We start from the raw sequence: 19,498 nt of genomic DNA, 5'->3' as shown, positions 1-19,498 counted from the left end.
AAGAAGAGGGGGTGAAGGCTATGAGTATAATTTCTCAAGGGAAAATATCAATAAAAACATTTAAACTAGCTTCAACTTATACATAATTCATTAAACTCATAAGTCAAATTGTGCTATTGTTAGTTGCACATAAAGTACACAATACCTCATCAAAGAAGCATGCACGTGTATTAATGAATTAAAGTCAAGTTGATGATTTGAACATTATTATTGTAATTCCTTGGCCCACCAATTTTTGGCCTTGTTGCTAGGGAGGTGCTAAAGCTACATTTAAGTCCATCTAAATATGGAAAATAAGAAGAAGAATAGAAAAAATAATAAAATTTTATGTATCAACTTATTGATAGACTTGGTATATCTTTGTCAAGAACACACATATGTACTGTCATTGAAACATGTACATTTGAAGAGGGACAACATTAAGAGGATTGTGAAATGGACTTCCAACTAATCATTGAAGAATTTTCCAAGTTACCTCAAGAAGGATTAAGGATTTTCGTAAACCCCTCAATTGAACAAAGCATTGAATAGAGTGACGAATCTTCAATTCATCACATTATGGTTGGAGATGGAGAACAACACTTGGAAATCTTCGAGTCCCTCACTTGTGAAACTAATAGAGAAACAAGGACGCCAATTATAAATCCTTTTTCTCAACCTTGAAATGGTTTATGAGTTTAAAAGGGAACATTATTAGAAGTTGGGAGCAAGTGAAGCAAATATTCATTGATAAATATAGGGAATATTGTAAGGCGAGGGATACTTGAGAAGAGATCTTCATAAAAAATAATTCATGAAAATATATCAAAATCCACATCAACAAAGTCTCCAACAAAGTTTCTCAACTCATATATCCATAGCCAAATTACAAGAAGATAAAATCACAAAAAAATAGACTTGCTAAGGGATTTATCCCAAACCTAACCATTAAAATATGAGAGGAAGTGCACCTCTATTTATAAAAGAGGTTCCTAAATTCCCTTACATTAAAATATTATCTTTTAAGGTTAAAAAGTCCTAATCTAGCCTATGGAGAGGCAAATGGATCTCTTCACAATTAAATAATCTTAGACAAAATTTGGGATTTGTATGCCACACATACAAAATCTAAGCCTTTCATGAGCCCTCAAACATTACCCATCTCACAAAAAAGGGGGGGAATGAAGGGATTCGATGTACCATCCAACCTTTGAAGGCCCTTCAACAAACAAGGAATCTTCAATTGGCCTTCCAAAACTTGCCATGAAACCATCCAAAATGGGAACGCAAGCCCCTGAAGTGTCCAAATGCATAATTTAATAGGGTTTCCAAAATGCTAGTTCCTTTCAACAATTGTATAACAAAAATACCAATTCTTCATTACGAGTAGTTTCAAGATGAAGTGTCAAATCCTCTGAGGGTTGCATTATGAAAACTTTCCATTATTTATGCAAATAGAACCTTCAAAATATGTATAAGCTCATTCACCCTCAACAACACTCCAAAGTTTGTTTGCATCCACCATTCAAATAAAAAAACTCTAAATCTTCCCCTATGTGTGGACCTAGGGCCTCTGGAGTTGTACATGTAGCCAATCAAATCCTTTCAAAAAGTTATATATCACTAAATTGTACTACCAAATTGTCCAAGGTTGACAAATAGGAATCAAAATAGGCATTTAACCTTCAATCAAGTGTTAATTTATCTCCAAGTTAGAGACAAATTTAAGGACTTAAGTATGTTCTCAAATCATAATTGATATTGTATGTCAGCCCTAGCTTGTATCAAAAGTTAGCCAACCAAATAAATTTTTTCCAATGTCCATGTTAGCCCCCTAATTTGCTCTCTTTTGGCCATTTTTTCCTTCCTAAATCATAACCATTTACCGCTGTTTTACCTCTCATATACACCCTCATCTTGCACTAGTCCAAGAACGATGACATATTTCGTATGAACTTTATATTTCATATTTTTAACTTAACTTAGCATTAATTAATTATTTATTACATGATTTCTTGCTTATAATCACTCTTGTAACTTATCGATATCTCCAATGTTTATTTGGTAGTCAAGTGCTTACCGTGACCACTGATCCTAGTGCAAGATCAGATCTTGCACCAGTGCCAGCACAACGAATCCTTGCAGTAGATCCGGACCTCCTTGATCATTGCCTCATTTTGCATAGCTTTAGCCATGACAACAGGATAGATCTGAATGTAGCTGAGCTCCAGTCATGATAGCAAGGTCAATCCAAAGGCAGCCAAGATTAAACTTATGAATAACGAACAACTGGAGATTGGCGATTACCAGTTTTGTTGAACTACCTAATTTTGAAGGCCGAGAAGCTAAATTCTACATATTGGTTATGTAATTGGTTAAACAATCTTTTTGGACTTCGGCCAAAGATCTATATAATGAAGAATGTAAATAGGACGAGATAGTTTTTTTGAAAGGAATTTGTATAGAACAGAGATATAGCCAGAGAGGCGGTAACAGGATTGTATTTTGTTATCGCCCGAATCTAGGCTAGACTATGTATTCACGCATGTATTTGCCTCAATGAATTAATAAGAAGGGAGCTCCACCTCATGTTTTATAAATCGTATTTTTGTGTTTGAAAGCTGATGAATTCATAAAGTACTAAGTAGAGTTTCTATTTGAAAGGGAAACACGTTGGTTAGCTAGGGCCCAGCCAACCCAACGCGTTTACCCTATTTCCTATTTCTTGTAGTTTATGTTTGTATTGTCAAGTGTGATTTAATTTCAAGCACATGTATTCCTGTTTGAGTGGAAGTGGATCCGCTATGTGAAGTAGTTAGATTTCCTTTCCCTGCACCTAATTTCAGATTGGTTTTCCCACCTGGTCCAAGCAGGAGAAATAACCCTGCACCAGTGCACGTTGGTGTGCTATTCATTTGCTACAGTTTTGTTTGATTGGTTTTCCCACCTGGTCCAAGCTGGAGAAATAAACTTGCACCAGTGCATGTTGGTGTGATATTCATTTTCTGTATTTGATTTCGGATTGGTTTCCCTGCCTAGTCCAAGCAGGAGAAATGAACCTGCACCAGTGCACGTTGGTGTGATGCAGCAAGCCTTTCTAGTTTACTTCCCACAATTTTCTTGCTTTCATTAAACACTTTATGACAAGATAAATTATATGGATTGTTTCTTTATTTCTTCACTTTTTCAAAATCAGAAACATTCATTTTTATGTGTGCAATTTTATTTCACGGTATAATAGCACTTGCAGTAACTAAACACTTATTTTAAGAACTAAATGCTAAATGCAAGAAGCTCTGATCTGGTGCAAGAACTAGTTTCTTGCCACGGGATCTGAGTGCTCTGAACCTGAAAAAGTTCAAGCCCTTGTAGGAAGAAAAACACTTTTAGTAAAGACACCATTTATACCCTCTGCATAAATCTCTGTTCCTACACTAGTGCAAGAAGACTGCGATAATGCAGGATAGACTAGTGCAAGAAGGAAATCTCTAGATAAGTAGGTTTTAAGGGCCCATCTGATGAGACTGCTAAGTGTCTCTGCTAAATAAAAATGCACACTCATTAGTTAATCAATAGTTAGCTAGAGTGATTTCCCCTTTATTTCTGAATCCATTTTGCAAATGCATTCTTCCTTGTTCTAGTCTTAGATTATTTTGATGGTTCAAGTTGCCTTTTTCTCTTCTTAGTTTAATTTTGCAATATTTCCTTTAAAGAAAGTAGGGATTGACATTAGAAATATTCATACCATCTCTGGCATTACCTGTGCTTCGTCTCTAAGTTTGGATTCCCGAGTTGAAAATTTAAGTGTTGAGGAGTTTGCTTAAGTGTAATTCCTATGCCCAACATTTTGGCACCATTGTCAGGGAGGTGATTTGATTTGGTAAGAATTTTCTCATTATATAATAGAGGTAATTTTTCCTTTATTTTTTGCAGGAAAAACTTCTTTGAAGGAATTTTATTGTTGTTGATTGATTTCTGATAACATTTTTATTAGAAATTGTTTTGTTATTTTTCTTTCTTTTTTGAAATGAATGCCTAGAAAAGGTAGGGGTTCAAAGCCCACTAAGGGCCGAAAGAATTCTAAAAACAATTCTCATATTGGGTCTCCTTCTGTGAGCAGGAAGCTCAATCCAATTCAAACCCATCATGCAGGAACAATCCACCTAGATTTTGGTGACAACAGCTCAGGTGTGGTTCAGTCTGTTGGGAGCAAAAGGGAAACAATGGCAGACCATGAAGATCACATGGAAGGGGCTGGTGAAAACCAGGTAAGTAGGGAACAATCCACTTTTGTGTTTCCAATTGTGGACCCTAATACTGTGGCGCAAATGAAGAATATTCCACCATCAGCTCTCCCTTATTTCCATGGTAAAGTTCATGAATATCCTGATTCTTTTCTATTCGAGTTTGATATTCTGTGTAGAAGTTATGATTATTCAACTGATGCTCAGAAGCTAAGATTATTTCTTGTTACTCTCAAGGACTCAGCTTTACACTAGTTTATGGGGTTAGGAGGAAACACTATAGCCTCTTGAATTCAGATGAAGAGAGTGTTTTTGTCTAAATATCAAGAATATTGCAAAACTGGGGACATGCAGGATGAGATTTTTACAATCATACAGGATGATGATGAAACTCTTGAAGACTACCTAGAAAGATTTATGTATATTTTACAAAGGTCAAAACTTAAGCTTGATTCTAGTACTATTAGAACATTGTTCTTGAGAGGACATACTGATAATGCTAGAAATAACTTAAATCTGTTAGGGCAAGGTGATATTTCTTAGCAAACTTTCGAACAAATTTGTGAATTATGCAGGAAATTTTCAACAAATCAATATAGATCCAGTAGAGGAACTCGAAATAGAAATAGAAAAACCGAATCTACTGATGCTATGATTATTGGACTAGAAAATAAAATGGAAAACATGAAAATTGATATAATGAATACTGTTACCAAATAGTTGAACTCTTTAAAATTTCAACAAAAACTCATGAAGGAACAAGAGCCATTAAGTATTTTATATCCTAAATGTAGAGACAAGTATCCTACTAAAGAATGTCCTCTTAATTTGAAAGAAACTAATAAGTGTGCTATTTGTGTAGAAGACCATGTCACAGAGAAATGTCCGTCTATAACAGGACTTAAAGCAGTAATAATAGGGGGACAACTTGAAGCTGAATACTTGTATTCTATGGGCGCAAAAAGAAATTGGCCTCAGGTAGGTGCAGGTATAGCTCCTAAATTTTCTCCACACTATTTTGGTTATAATTCACATGCATATTATTATCCTAACACTAATCAGTAGTGGTAGTATGGGAACCAATATTAGCATGGGAAACCTTCTCAACCATGGCAACAAGGTTGGAGAGGGCCAAATCATTCTCCATATTCCTACCAGCCACCCATGCAGTCATATCCGTCTACACATACACCTTATTCAATGCCTCAACCTCCGAGTCAGTGTACTCCACCATTACCTTTACCTCCACCTTTTCGACCTCCTCAGTTGCCTGCTCAACCATGCCCAATCCTAACAATAATAAAGTAGTGCAAATGATCTATGTAACAAACCCACCTTTATTCAAGTACTAGTCTATTCCAGTTGGGGTTCATGATATTCAATTAATATTGGGAAGGAATGTAACATCAGAAAATCAGAAGCAACCTAGAGTGATTGTTGAAGAGAAGGAAGGAGAGGAAACTCTTAATCATTCTCCAAAAGATATCACTAAGCAGCCCTTACCCTCTGAATCCTTGCCATATTCTTCCAACCATCCTCCCTTCCAAGAGAGGCTAGTAATGGAAAGAAGTGAGCCTATTTCTGAGACTAGCTTGGCATCGAAGCTTCGGAATATTTTTATTAAGATACCCCTGCTCCGAGACATCAAAGAGATCCCCATTTGTACCAAGATTATTAAGGAACTCTGTCTCAAGAAACCTAGGAGGAAGAGATTGGAACCCCAAACCATTCAATTTGTTGGTAGGGCAGCAGAGTTGATGACGGGATGTATGTCTATGGAAAAATATACTGATCCCGAAAAGCCTGTTGTCTCAGTTCAGATTGGTAATGTCCTTGTCTCTAATAGACCTGGGGGTAGCCATTAATGTCACGACTAAGAAAACCATGGATCAACTTCGGTTATCTCATCTTCGCCCTACTCCCACTGTGCTTGAATTAGCAGATAGATCTAAAATTAAGCCAGAAGGAGTATTGGACGATGTGATCATCTCATTAGATTCCTGGGAATATCCTGTTGATTTCATTGTGCTTCAGCCAAAGAACCCAGTAGGAGGACATCCCTTGATCTTGGGTCGACCATGGCTTGCTACAACTGATGCATATATTGGATGTCGCTCCGGTGATATGTATATTTCACATGGAGATTCTAGGAAGAAAGTTACCTTATACCCCCCAGCCAGATCCATTCAGGACCTTCGAGATACTTTATGGTTGGACCAGAGCAGTGATGATGAGACTCAACCCACTTCCCTTATCCATTAGCATACTAGGTCTTCACAAGAAGATGTGATTCAAGATTTCCTGAATAATATAGACACTATGCCTAATTTTGAGCTATTGAGCTAGATTTTCAGCCTAGATTTTCAAGATAACCATGATTCTCATTCTTCTGTACCGCTACATTTGACCACCCCCTTGAGTACCCCTAAGCCTGATACTACTCTTGTTGAGATTAGCCCTAGTAAATCCTTGTATATTAGTTCAGATTTGGACTCATCTCAGTGAGAGCAGCTTGTGAATTTGTTGCAAAACCATCTTAGTGCCTTTGCATGGGGCTATGAAGATATGAAGGGTATTCCTCCTAAAACTTGTACACATCATATCTATATTCAGAAAGGATCCCAACCTGTTCGACAACCCCAAAGGCGAATTAATCCAGATCTAAGAGATATTGTGAAGGAAGAAGTACATAAACTCTTGGATGCTGGTTTTATCTATCCTATTTCCAATAGTCAGTGGGTCTCTCCATTAGTGATAGTACCTAAGAATGATGGAAGATGGCTTATTTGTATTGATTATCGAGAATTAAACAAAGCTACTCTTAAATATTACTTCCCTATCCCTTTCATTGACCAGGTGCTTGATACCCTTGCAGGAAAGAAATATTTTTCCTTTTTGGATGGCTTCATTGGTTATAACCAGATACAGATTGCACCCGAAGATCAGGATAAAACTACTTTTACATGTCCATGGGGTACATTTTCTTATAGAGTGCTCCCCTTTGGTGTATGTAATGCCCCGACTACCTTTCAAAGGGCAGTCTTGGCCATTTTTGCTGATCTAGAATTTGTAGAAATTTATATGGATGACTTTTCTGAGTTTGGTGATTCTTTTGAGGAAGCTCTTGAAAATCTGGAAAATGTACTTCTTCATTGTCAGGAAGCCCATCTCGCCTTGAGTGACAAGAAATGTAGTTTAATGTGTAAAGCGGGAGTGGTACTTGGCCATTTGATTTCTGGTAAAGGTATCCAGGTTGATCCAGCAAAGATTGAAATCATTCTGCATCTTCCTGAACCCAAAACTCAAAGGAAAGTAAGAGGTTTTTTAGGACATGTTGGTTACGATAGGAGATTCATTGAATTTTTTTCTAAGATAGCTGCCCCTCTTTTCCGACTTCTAGCTAAGTATAGTGAATTTTCTTGGACCACAACTTGCCAACAATGTTTTGAAACATTGAAGGAAAAGTTAGTACATGCACTAGTTTTGAGAGGTCCTAACTTGTCTCTGCCTTTTCACATTTCCTCTGATGCTTCAGATTTGGCTATTGGCGCAGCTTTAGGACAAGAGGACAATAAACAATCCTATGCCATTTATTATATTAGTAATAATTTGTCTTTCGCTGAATTAAATTATACAGTTACAGAGAAAGAGTTTTTAGCTGTAATTTTTGCAATTAATAAGTTCATGCGCTATATTACAGGATATGAAGTATTTGTACATACTGATCATTCCGCGATTAAATATTTGATGAATAAACCATTAAATAGTGGTAGAGTGACTAGGTGGTTACTATTGTTGTAGGAATTTAATATTACTATTGTTGATAGACCAGGAAAATCTAATGTAATAGCAGATTTTCTTTCTAGATTAGATAATCTTGGTGAAGCTACTCCTGTTAATGATGATTTTCTAGATGAACATATTTTTGCTATGTCAACAGATTCCCTGTGGTTTTCTAACATTTCTAATTACTTGGTTACTGGGGAAACACCACCCCACTTGTCCACTCATGAAAATCAGAGTATTGTTCAGAAAAGTGCTGCATATTCCTGGATTCAAGGAGATCTCTTTTACACTGGTCCAGATCTGATTATCCGTAGGTGTGTAAGAGAGGAGGAAGTGTTTGACATATTGAAATTTGCTCATGATGAACCTTGTGGAGGTCTCTTCGCTGATAAGCAGACTGCATATAAAGTATTATAAGCTGGTTACTTTTGGCCTTCCTTGTTTAAGGATGCCAAATAGTATGTCAAGCATTGTGATAGCTGTCAGCGAATGGGCTAGCCTAATCAAACCAATGAAATGCCTTTATGCCCCCAAGTTATGATTGAGCCATTTGAAAAATGGGTTATTGATTTTATAGGGCCAATAAATCCAACATCATCAAGTAAAAAGCATATCTTGGTTTGTATAGATTTTGTTACGAAATGGGTAGAAGCTAAAGCTATTTCTTTTTGCTACAGAAAAAGTTGTTGTTGATTTTCTTTTTACTGAAATCTTTAATAGATTTGGTGTGCCTAGAGAAATTTTTCTGACAATGGTTGGTAGTTTATTTCTAATTTGGTGTAGGGTGTGATGGAGCAATACAAGATCCGACACAGGAAATCCATGTCGTATCACCCGCAAGCAAATGGCCAGGTGGAATCCACGAAAAAAGTGATTGAGTCCATTCTGACAAAGACAATAAATATGCATCAGAAGGACTGGGCTGAAAGATTACCAGAGGCTTTGTGGGCATACATAACCACTTGGAGAAATAGCATGGGACATACACCATATGAGCTGGTATATGGCAAACAGGTTCTGTTACCAATTGAATTCCAGATCAAAACTTTCAGAACTGTAGTTCAGTTAGGACTGTTGGCATTATGATGCATGTGTTGTACTTGATGGCAATCCACTCATAGAAGAACATCTCACTTATTTATAACTAGATGAATCTACAGAAGATATATCAGATGTGACTGAATGCACGGGATGCAAGACAGCTCAAAGGAATTAGATGACAGTTCTCAGTAATGACAAGTTAGCTTTGCCATCAAGTCCAAAGGGGGAGATTGCTGGCATTATGAGACAAGTGTTGTACTTGATGGCAAATCACACAAATGACAGATCATAGTGCAGCAGGTCAGTAGCAAAGAGTTGACGATCAGACTACAAAGAATGAAGAAAATAAGGTACACGCAGGTTCCTCTTATCAAAGTCGCGTATACACACGGAATCATAGATCAAAAGGCGCGTATGCGTATACATGCACTTTCATGCAAGGGAAGGCGTGTACATTGGCTTTTGGTCCATGGTATTAAGTCCTCGGTATTTGGACCTATCATTTTGGACCATGGTATCTCGTCAGAATTGTTGATCCCAAGTATTGGATCCATGGTATTGATTTGTTATCGTTTTGGACCATGGTATTGAGTAAGGCCTAAGACTATAAAAGGAGAAGAAGATCATTAGGAAAGAGCATGGAAAAGACTTGAATATCTAATGAAGTATGAGATCCAGTATGCAGGTAAAGGGTTTATGATGCATTGCTTGATCTGGGCTAAGGAGGAATCTCACCGGTTGATGGAGAACAAGATCTAAGGATAGATCGGGATCAAATGGTTTGAAATGAACTATCTCTATATGTTTGATTATGCTTGTTCTAGATCTGTATACTGACGCATGTAATGTTTTGAACTGGGTATAACTTAAGTTTGAAATAGCTGCAAGTCATGATTGAATATTTATAGATCTGTACGCGGGTTGGCTTTGGTGAAAGCGTGTATGTATGCGGGTTTGGTTCATTGTAGTAGCGTATACCATTTGAGCTATGATGTTTGAAGTTACAGGTGGTTCTTGATGAGTTTTGGTGACTGTTTAATGGTGTCAGTATTCTGCATATTCTGTTTGGTTGATTGTGTTTAGCTTCAGTGGTGATGGATGAAATCTAATAATGGATCAGGATCGTAATGACTCATATTTATGTGATCTGATGGACTAGATATGGTTGCTAACACACATATCATCCTTGCATATGTAATAATCTGGACATGTCTGAAGTCAGGAAGTGCATCAAGTTATAAGTAAGTAATTGATGATATATACGCTGGTTCACTTTGGTGAAGTTGCGTATACACGCTGGTTCAGCACTTCCAAGTAGTGTATGCACTCTGATGCATGATTTTGATGATACAGTTGGTTCTGAATATTGTTATAGAGTTCATTGTTCTGCTCTGTGTTCTGGTGACTGCAATTTTTGTTGACAAGGTTTCAGTGATTTAGTATTGGGTGATTCAGAGATTGATGATGCTAGTATTGATTGATTGTGTGCTTCAATGATATTTATGGGTCCAGTATGAAAATTGGATGAAACATGGCCTTCAGATTATAGTATTGTGCTTCAGGAGTATCCAGTCTGAAAATGTATGAAATGTGGTCCCTGGAGGATGGAAGGAGATTGTAGGCTGGCGCCTACGTACTAGTACATCAGCTAGTACAAGAGCAAAGGGAGTGGTAGCTCCCTTCTAGTAGTAGTTGGAGAATGAGTAAAGGTTGGAGCATTTCTGTAGGCAGGCACCTGTGTACTAGTAAATGGATCGGCTAGTACAAGAGCTAAGGGGGTTATAGCTCCCTTCCATGAGAGTCCGGAGAACGAGAGAAGGTTTTAGCCTTCTGCAGGTAGAAGCCTGTATAAGACTGCACCAGTACAGAAATATTGTAAAATGAAGTTTCGTATTAAAAGAAGATAGAGATGACTTGTAGCAGGTGGTTTTCACCCACATTGGGTTTCCACCTTATATCATGGTGTTCATGTGTGCTTCTTGTGTGTGATGATTTGTTCTGTTTTACTGCACCTGCTTACTGTTCATATGGTTAAGGAAGTTCTGATGCACTAACTAAAGATCAACATTAATGGATTAACTAAATCATAAGTATTCTGGATATACGCTAGTTGTATTAGACACAGTTGCGTATACACGCGGGTTCCATTAATTGAAGTAGCGTATATGGAAATGAAAAAGTTTTATTGATTTGATAATACTGATTCACCTCCCCCCTCTCAGTATTATTTCCAACAATTGGTATCAGAGCAGGTCCTTTGGTAGAAGCTTGATTGCTTGAAGGAGATCCGCAGAACAATGGGAATGAAGCTTAAGAAGAAAGCACCTAAGAAAAAGAAGACATCTCAGAAGAACTATGACAGTGGGAGCATCGATTGGGGATTATGTGGAAGAAGCACTTCAGATTCAGAATCACTTCAGAATGAAGATGAACAAGATCTATCAGGTATGAATTTGTTATCCTCTGGTATCCATCCATGTGAAGATGATGAAAGTGATAGCGAAGCAACTGATTTTTCTCTTATGGGTGAGCAAGAAAGATATCAAATAGAGGCAGAATTTAAAAGGCTTACAGAAAAAATTAGAGATCAACAAGATCTATTAAACAAAAGGGAATGTGCCTTCAAAGATGAATCTACCAAACTAAAAGCTTAACTAGAGGAAGGTAACAAGGTAAGGAAGCTATTCAAGGAAAAATATCAAAAGTTGCAGGATGAAGTGACATCATTAAGAACTGAGGTAAATGAAAGAAGCACAAAAATCAAGAAACTCAGAGATAGATCCAATTACTATGAAAGGCTTGAAGCTACGATCCTCTCGCTAAAGGAAGATCTCGAAGAATCAAAGAATCAGAATAAAGAACTACTCCAAGATCATGAAAAACAGGAAAATGAAGTTCTTGAACTAAGACATCAATTAGAGGAAGGAAGAAAAGTTGAAGAAAACATGAAGAAGCAATATCATGAAAAGGAAGAGCATCTTCAGGTTGAGGTAAATATTCTAAAAGAAATATTAGAAGAAAAGGTTAAGCTCTTACGATTTCAAGATAGTACTAAGATCTTGGATGATATTCTTAGTAGTAAAAGGTCTCCCGCTATCAAAGCTGGTCTTGGTTTTCATGAATCTGTTGAAGAAGAATCTAGTAAGACAATGGAATCTAATGCAAAATCTGAAATGCTCAACAAAGAGATGAGAGGTCAACCCCATCAACAACCAAGGAAAGAAATTCTTCAAAGAAATTCTTCTACTCCTCTGATGAATAATGTTGAATGCTATGTATGTCATAATCTTGGACATGTTGCAGCCAGATGCAGAAGTAGAATGGGTCAAGACCACCACACAGAAAGATCATCACGTTCCAGGTACTTTAATGGATATTGTTTTTCTTGCAATATGTTTGGTCATAAGGTTGTTGATTGCTACAGGAGGAATATGAAACATGTAAGATGTTATGCATGTAACAAGCTTGGACATATAGCAAAGGAATGCATGAACAAAGTACGGACATCACACCAAAAAGAGAAAACATCATCACACTTGAAGATATGGAAGAAGAAGGAAGTACAGTCAGAAAGATGTGGCACAACACAATGTACTCAGACACAGCACAACACAGACATAACAGACTCAGAGGGAGCTGAAAGTATAAAACTTCAGTCTCATATGCAAGTTTCATAAAGGGAAGTCGCGTATATACACGAGTTAGACACTGCACAGTCGCGTATATGTCAGTCTGAGGAAAAGCAGTAGGGACAGGCTCAGAAAAAGGGTCTGATATGATTCAGTTCATTATTGCTTTGTTTGATAATAGTTACAATCTGCTAATGATGTGTGGAAATATCTTGGTACTCTTAAAATGTTTAGAAGTGTTTTTGATCCTAACTTGATGATGATGAAGTTTTATTGCTGATACATGCATGATCAGATCTGACAGTAAACAGATGGCACAGGTTCAGGGGGAGTTTATGTTTTGAATAATGCATTGTTGGCATTATGGTTAGTAGTCCTTGGTGATGATGCTTATATGGCTAAATGATATATCTTGCTATGATATGATTATGAGTTGTCCATCTCATATGATTCTTGGGGTCACATAGTTGATTTTCAGATCAGATTGGTGGTTGATTCTCTGATAATACATATATGGTGCTTACATGGTGATACACAACTTCATTACTTGATGATGAGTCACTCATATGCTGCTGTCGTCATATGCATCAAGATCATATAATATAGTTGTGATACAGGATTCCTATAGTTCTTGGCGCCCATGTGGATGAGGATTGTTGATGTTGATGATATGAAGAAGTCTTGAAAAATGATCTTGAGCTCAAGATACATAGTGCTGGATACATGAATGATTACTCAAAGTTGCATTGTTGGAGACATGATGATGATGAGTTCTTACCTATATGATGATAGGATTGATACCTACATATGTTGATTGATACTGATGTTCCCAAAGTGATGATACTTGGAGCATGTAGATCTTGATGATATGACTATGGTGTTTTTCACATATGATATAATGTGGATGATTTTATGATGATGTTCAAAAGGATGAGTTGATATCTATATGCAGACATACCTTGTTACAGGACATTTACAGGTTGCTGATCTGGAAGTGGTTGTACGCGAGTTTTATGAAGAACATCCGCGTATATATGCCTGTTTATATGGATACAGTCGCGTATATGTTAATTTGAAGGAAATCAGTGGGCCAAACTCAGAATGAGAAGAGTCTGATATGGGCCTGACAGAAACCATCTGGCACAGATGGAACAAGTATAGAGGGAGAACATGATTGTTGGTCTAGATGTTGGTGACAGATGCTTATGGAGTAGATCATACATTGTGTATGATAGTTGCTAATGACTATCGTGGTCCTATTTAGATGTTTGGTCTCATGTAAAGGTCATATCAAGACTCATGATGTAATAGTGTGTCTCTATCTATTGTAGTCATTTGATGAAATCTCTTCTGGTCACATGATGTAATTTGTAACCCCTTTATGCATAAGAAGGATGATGAAATATTTCAGTCATATCAAGGTCATGTAACGGCCTATGTTGGTTTCCCCACTATGCCTGGGATGAATGATGTTATACTCTTGTATCCCCACTTGGTTGGGTGGATGAGTCAATATTGGTATATCCCCACTAGGTTGGGAGATGAATGTATGAGTCCTTAGTGATAGGAAGGTCATTTATGATAGAGTCATGTTCTTCTTGTAGAACATCTTTTTGTAGACTTGGGTTACAATCAGGGGGAGCATGAACAACACACTTCAGCAGAGCAGAGACTTCAGCATGTACTCAGAGGGAGCATGGACAGATTGGTACACCTTGGCATATACAAAGGGGGAGCTCATTCAGAGATTTCAGCAGGTACTCAGGGGGAGTATGGACAGCGGAATGTTTATCAAGGAAAGAGAATATCTTGGTTCGCCCTTTGCCCTTGATGTCAAAGGGGGAGAGTGATTTGGTGTTGTTGCCATCAAGTCCAAAGGGAAGATTGTTGGCATTATGATGCATGCGTTGTACTTGATGGAAACCCACTCATAGAAGAACATCTCACTTATTTATAACTAGATGAATCTATAGAAGAGATGTCAGATGTGACTGAATGCACGGGATGCAGGATAGCTCAAAGGAATCAGATGACAGTTCTCAGTAATGACAAGTTAGCTTTGCCATCAAGTCCAAAGGGGAGATTGTTGGCATTATGAGACAAGTGTTGTCCTTGATGGCAAATCACACAGATGACAGATCATAGTGCAGCAGGTCAGTAGCAAAGAGTTGATGATCACACTACAAAGAATGAAGAAAATAAGGTATACGCAGGTTCCTCTTATCAAAGTTGCCTATACACGTGGGATCATAGATCAAAAGGCGCGTATGCGTATACACACACTTTCATGCAAGGGAAGGCGCGCACATTGGGTTTTGGTCCATGGTATTAAGTCCTCAGTATTTGGACCTATGGTTTTGGACCATGGTATCTCGTAAGAATTGTTGATCCCAAGTATTAGATCTGTTAGACTCCGTCTCATGTCAGAGATAGATTCTTCTTCAAAACCCTGTTTTGAAGAAGAAATCATTAATATGTAATTTGTCATGACATTCTATAGCTCTACAGCTCTTCAAATGACAGTGTTTTGATGTGGATGATGAAGACAATCCCTGCAAAAGTTAGAAATGGATTTACATTCTCCACAGCTTTATGAACAGGCTCTGGCAAGAGCAAGAGCTCAACAAGCCCGCATTCTAGCTTCACTCGACAATCTGCTGCAAATTCATTTATGTTTTGATAATATAACAATTTGAAGAAAATAGACATGACTTATTCAGAACTATGAGGCCAATATTTTGTTTTGACAACATCTTTCGATGACATTGATGCAAGCATGTATGATGGGTTGATAGTTCCTGGAGGAAGGGCATCCGAGTACCTAGCTCTAAATGAATCTGTTCTTAAATTGGTCAAGCGGTCTTCTGATTCAAACAAGCCCATTGCTTCTATCTGTTGTGGGCAATTGATTCTTGCTGGTGCAGGTATATTGAAAGAGAAAACATGTACTGCGTTTCCAGCTGTAAAGCTTGATATATTGCTTTCTGGCGGTGAATGATTAGAGCCAGAACCTATAACTACGTGTTTCAGAGATGGGAATTTAGTGACAGCAGCAGCTTGGCCTGCACACCCACAATTTATCTCTCAGATCATGGCATCATTGGGAATCAAAGTGTCGTTTTGGGGAGTTGTGCTACCACAACTTGAAGCTCTTAAAGGATGTCCTCTAATTGCTCTTCATGGGAGGATGAAGCAGTCTATGAGGGAGAAAACATTACAGTTTTTCACAAAGCTTTCTGCTGGATTTCTTCTGTGCACTGATGTGGCGGCATGGGGTCTTGATATTCCTGATGTTGACTGGATTGTGTAGTATGATCCTCCACAAGACCCTAATGTATTTGTACATAGGGTTGGCCGAACAACACGAATGGGAAGATCTGGGAATGCACTTGCGTTCCTCTACCTAAGGAAGATGCTTATGTGGAGTTTTTGCGTATCCGGAAGATTCCTCTTCAAGAGAAAAAATCTTCAGTGACTACTTCTGACATTATTCCACAGATACGTGCAGCTGCAGAGGAGGATCGAGATGTAATGGAGAAGGGATTGAAGGTTTTTGTGTCATTTATTCATGTGTATAAAGAGCACCATTGTTCCTATATCTTCAGATGGAAAGAATTGGAGGCAGGGAAGCTAGCAATGGGATATGGTCTACTGCAGCTTCCATCTATGCCTGAGCTTAAGCAGCGCACTTTGTCAACTGATGGTTTTGTGCCTGTTGAAGGCATTGATCTGGGAGCGATCAAATATAAAGATAAAGCTCGTGAGAAACAACGTCAAAGGAACTCAGCTAAGAAAGAACAAACAAGAACTCATTGTGCAGAGAAAGTAGAACGACATAAAGTTGTGAGCAATGATGGTACAGGGAAGAAATGCAGCAGACAGCGACGTGCTGTCCAAGCCATTGAAGACGAGGAGGAAGGATAGTGCCGCTGTCCCATAAAAATTGGTCATAAAAATGATTCCTTTTAAATAGAAGACAAGAGTGAAGCTTACAATGATTTTACAGAGGTTAACGTTTCGAGCAAAATACTAAGTTTGGTCTAGTGATTCATGAAACGTTTTACTTTGTTCCCCTTATTAAATTGTGCGATATCACTCAGAATAGTTAAGATACTCGGGATTTTCTTGTCTACTGTTCCATGAAAAGGATAGAAATTAAGCCTGCAATTCGTGCAATTGATACAGCGATCTGGGCAGTACACTGCAGAAGGTTGGCATTTTCATGATTTGTGGCTTTGCAAACAAAAACTACGATCTTGATGGGATGAAACTGACCCAGCTTTGACCATGATAGGTGGGACCTCACCTTTAACATTAGCACAAGCTGAGATTGGCAATATCTTCTTATGTATGTTCTTATGTATGAAGTATACGTGATGTAAAGAATCAGTGTACTTTTAGCTATCTATTCTTGATGAGGGGGAAGATGAACCGTTTGCATATAAACGTGGCAGTTGTTGCAACATTTAAGGTGTTCGTTTCATCTAAGGAAGATATGCGGCATAAAATCTGGACAGGGATCATTTATGGCATTGCAGTGACATCGTAAAGGCCATGGTTTTGCGCATCATCCCGATTCTCTTGAGGAAGACGAAGACGCTGAAAATGGTGACTTGGCATTCAAAACAGAAAGAGCAGTCTTTTCCCATTTATTTTAGATCGTATTTTTAATATATGAATTGGTTTTGCCCCCGAGCTCAACTGTCTCATAGCATTTTAAGACATCTGTTACAGCAGAAAAGGAGGTCAATTCGCCTACTTTTATCCTCAGTCCCGATTCAAAAGGATCAGCGCTCCATATGTCAAGCCATCAGAGAATTTTAGGGAAAGGCTGTTCTATGTTTAGCTTAGATGAAACGCCCATTTCTAATTTTTGTAATTGTAACAGCGCAGAGATCTGGGGCGCAGTTATGAAACCCAGAATGTGTAAAGTGACATACAGATTCGACTGCTCATGTTTATTTTCAGTAATTGGGAGTGACACCTGTAATGACACTAATGCCACCGCTTCATCAGTTTTCAACAGTTCGAGTAGAAGAAGGAGGGCATTTTTATTTTCAGAAAGAGCTGATTGTTTATGTTAGTTTATTTATTAATAATGATAAAAACAAATGCCGGGTCTTGGGGTCGATTGTTTTTCCCCCAGCTGTGTTTATTTGATATATTAAAAACTTCATTTGTAGGACAGAGAGGGAGAGGAGGATTTTCTGAGGGCTGAGTGCTGGAACAGAGCTTTCAATGTACAGTTTTCTGCAGGGATTTTTAATGAAAATTTCACAGCTCTAACTTCTGAGATTCATGTGGTATGTTAATTTAGCATAAGTTTTCCCTTTGTCTCACATGTAAACTGTTATGTTTCATTTCATTTCACGATCATTTCTAGCTGAACAAATGAAGTGTTTAGGTAGGAATTCATAGTATTATATGCTCCTCCTATAAGTTTGTTCACGTTCGACGTTTTCTTCTGTTTGACAAGGATTCATCTCCTATGCCCTTGTCAGCTCCTCACCAGTCTTGCCATCTCATTTAAAATCTAGATTTGGTGTTAAATTGCTTGCCTACCTTGCCTCAGTTGATAATCTGTGTAGTCATTATATTTCTCTGTTCAAGCTGTGATTTTGCCCATGCAGCCCAGAAAAGCCCCGTCATTTAATTAAAAACCCCAAATCAAACTTCCTTATCAGTTTACTAGCCTAATATCTGTGTTACCTTGTGGGTCATCTCGCCATTGAAGATTTTACTGAGATTGACCGGAGAGAGCCTTCTCATACCCCGTAGGGCTAGCTACGAGGTGAAATGGTTTGATGTTGCCTTGAAGGTTTACCTTCCTCAGCCTAAGGTGAAATCTCAAGCGCTAACATAGTGGCGACCATACTGGGGAGAACATTCAACTTGTTGATTGTTTTGTCCCAGTACATGCAATCAAGGTGCAGATCTGATTGTTGATGGTGAACAACGGTCAGACACTTACGCAGGCTGAACCATTCACCTGGCGACTCCAATTCGATCCAGACACTCCAGTGCTTGCTGATCCATTCATGCCATGGAAGGGTATGTGGCAGACCCTGCCCTGTGTGAAGCTGTAGAAGAAATAAGAAATTTATTAGCAAATACTGAATTTGATGAAGATGTTTTCAGTGCCTTGATTCAATGCTTGAAATCTTTAAAGGTCTTCAAAATTGAATTGTGTGAGTTAATTGTGGAAAGAATTGAAGATGAGATTCAATGGTTAGATGAGCAGATCCACTCTTATGATTTCCAAGACCCTAAAATTTTTTTGGAAATCCTTCCTCCATCGAAACAAGAAATAACAGATTTGCCTATAGATGTTTACATTGACAGTGTGCAGCTGGAAGTATGCATCGCAGAGTTGGGGCAGCCAACAGAGTCCGGCTTCCGTGATCCTATTGCGGCATACATGGACACATTTCTCAGTTTGATTGACAGATCAGGCTGTCTTTTCCGTGACCAGGGTCACCACGTGCATGAAGGGCTGCCAGCAACTGCATCTGTGACTTCGTGGCAGCATTCTCAAGCGGCTTCATTTCCAGGTTTACTTGAATGGTTAATTTGGCATTTTAGTATTACCTGATCTAGTGTTTGTACAGCAAAGTAGGGTAGCTTTGTAAATAAATAAGCAGCCATAAGGGCAGCATCTTGTTTTAGTTTGCTTGAAGATTGTTTGAGTTCAGTTCCAGTTTGAAAATAAGTCAAGAGTTGTGTTGATGATGACTCCATTGCCCAATGGATGGAGGCACTGTCTGCTCTCCCAAAGTTCTGCGGTTCTTGGCACCTCCAGGAAGCTGCAGCTGCCATCCC

The 19,498-nt window shown here is 38.2% G+C and overlaps 1 pseudogene; it reads left to right on the top strand.

Annotated features, from left to right (window-relative positions):
* The first annotated feature begins 15,770 nt into the window (after positions 1–15,770).
* Positions 15,771–16,603, top strand: LOC149140846 (DEAD-box ATP-dependent RNA helicase 18 pseudogene; annotated as a pseudogene).
* Positions 16,604–19,498: the final 2,895 nt, after the last annotated feature.

Source organism: Pinus tabuliformis, chromosome X (genome assembly GCF_031772625.1).
Source record: "Pinus tabuliformis cultivar Carrire ecotype Pingquan chromosome X, CPIR1, whole genome shotgun sequence".
Taxonomy (NCBI): domain Eukaryota; kingdom Viridiplantae; phylum Streptophyta; class Pinopsida; order Pinales; family Pinaceae; genus Pinus; species Pinus tabuliformis.
Note: the sequence above shows the minus strand (reverse complement) of the source record. Positions and strands in the feature narration are given on the sequence as shown.